Raw genomic sequence first — 2,622 nt, 5'->3', positions numbered from 1 at the left:
TAGGATGGATGTAGGAGCAGATATCATAATTTATCTGCCGGGTACCAAAGAGAATTTAAACACTACGTCCGGGTACTGGATAACCTGACAAGCATTTGACAAAATGATGTCAATTTTTTAAATGGCGGGGGAGCCCAATAGCTAAAGCGCTTATTACACTTCACTGAATTTAGTCAGACGAGTGACTTAACTTGGACAAGTATAATCGCATTCAGCAAGCTAGCATCCTAGATTCAGAAATAAGGAGAAACGCATTTAGAAAGATGTAATCCCAATAATTTACATAGTTCAGTCGCTCGTGGCTATTTTGACGTATGTAAGTATTGTGTTCCCGAATAATAGCAATAGCCAAACAAGTTTTAGGAATAACTAGCTGACCCGGCAAACGTTGTTTTGCCATTTAAAGTATAATTCACGCGATAGTTTTATAAGTAATAAAATATTGCCTATATTATAGCCTGTACATCATTTTGTTCTATTGTCAATAGTTTTTGCAGCGCACGCAAAAATAGGTTTTCGATTTTACACCTTGTGTTACAAAATAGCTATTTTATTACGGATCTCTAATTTTGAAAAAAAACATAGCCTATAAGCCTTCCTCGATAAATGGACTACCCAACACTGAAAGAATCATTCAAATCGGACCAGTAGTACCAGAGATTAGCGCGTTCAAACAAACAAACAAACACTGCAGCTTTATAATATTAGTATAGATAATTATTGTCAGCAGGGGTTGGAATATGAAACAACTGAATTTAAATCTTAATATGAATTTCCTGTCGCAATAAATCTTACTGTTATGACTAATATTTCTTTTGCACTAATACTTTCTCGTACGATAGTATCTTCCTTTTGAATAAACAGTGTCACAAGATTTAATAATATTTCAAACGATCGCGAATCTTATATTTGCGTACGTATTCCCTTCACCCAAGTTCTTTTTCTATTTTAAGCCAGGGCTAGGCAAAGGCCAATTTTTTGGTGTCTGGAGACATCCTTGTATACGACACGTTCGACTTCGTAGTGGTAACTGATTCAGTAACTAAATTTAGGACAGTTTGATCAAGCTTCTAATTTATAAGTTGCTTCTGAATTTAGACGACGAAGTTCAGAGAAGTGTATGTAATAAGCGATTAAATAGAAATTTACTCGAGCGTCGTGGGCATTAGAATGGCGATTAGATGCTAAAAAGAAAAAAAATGTTTATGTGAAGTGCCCGTCACAAAAAAACAGTCCCAAAGAAATACTCAAGAGCTTCAGATATTGATAGTGTATCTATGCACCCCTCGTGTTTCTGGTAACGGAAAAATATTATATTAGATATGATATAATAAATATCTGCCGGTTTGCATGGTGGGATGGCCAAACGGAGAAGTTGTAATCCTTTAATAAGTATTTAAATTAAACAAAAACTTATCTAATATCCCATAATCTGATAATTACGTGGAGGAATTCCCTTTAGCTGACGGTTTGAAACTTTGTGTTAGTTTATTGATATTTTTGATTTTATTGAATTGACACTAGTGCGTATAATAATTAGCCTTACCTGTATTTGACGCGCTAGAGTTGTTGTAACCATCGATTTTTCACTAATCTGATAGGCTGCTCTATACGTTCGACCCTATATACAAGGCTCAGGTATGGTGGGTGTATACTTTACAACGCTGATGCAAGTTTGCCCCTCTTACTAACACCTTGTAATATTATTATGACGCACTGGAATAAAACCCAAAATCCCCACTTGGTCCCCTCCTGTGTTATGAAAAATGCTCATGACAATTGATTAGTTGATATTCTCAGTTTTTGATTTCAAAATTGATTTTATTGTGAAAATAGTGGTAGAAAACTGTAAAATATGAAATAAAATTTTCATTTAAAGCTATTAAGCTTGTATTACGTCATTTTGTTTGAAATAGATTTCTTAATATTTTCTTACGTTTTTTACAGCACTAGTGCGAGTTTGCCAGACCGATCTGTCAGATAAGTCACCTAGAAATTAATTATAGCGGTAAACTGATTGTGAAACGTTATCTGTTTTATATGAAACTTTTATGAATCCATTAATTTATCTAGTCTATGACAATCTGCTTCTTTACTTGGACATTGTGAAACAGCTCCTTAATTAAATAAAAAAAAAAAAACAAATAAAATTTTAAAGATTTGAAAATTGATAAATCATGTTGCATAATATGCAACTGTTGAGTAATAAAGGGTAATACCCTTAGGGGTAATACGAATGTAACTTTACAGAATCCGAGTGTGATAATATCATAAGAGTGTTTTAATACCTAGCTATCAACAGTTGCGTACAAAACTTTTTCTATACCCATAATATGAATCCTCTATAAAAGATTCTGAAACACTTAGCTTACTGCTAACATTTAAAAAGTCAGTTCTAGTAACCATTACATCTTCCAAACGAATGTTGTATTGAAAACGGATGATGTAACTGAATTTCATTACAACACTCGTTTGGATGATGTAATGGTTATTAGGAAGGTTGGACTGTTTTTAAGTGATCCAACTTACGAGTCATGTATAAAATATTAATAGGTGATTTGTGTTCAAATAAATTTTGTCAAGTCAAGTAGTATTTATAGAGATATCAAAACAGTATTAGCA

Source organism: Leptidea sinapis, chromosome 39 (assembly GCF_905404315.1).
Source record: "Leptidea sinapis chromosome 39, ilLepSina1.1, whole genome shotgun sequence".
Lineage (NCBI taxonomy): Eukaryota > Metazoa > Arthropoda > Insecta > Lepidoptera > Pieridae > Leptidea > Leptidea sinapis.
This window is presented reverse-complemented; position numbering follows the sequence as displayed.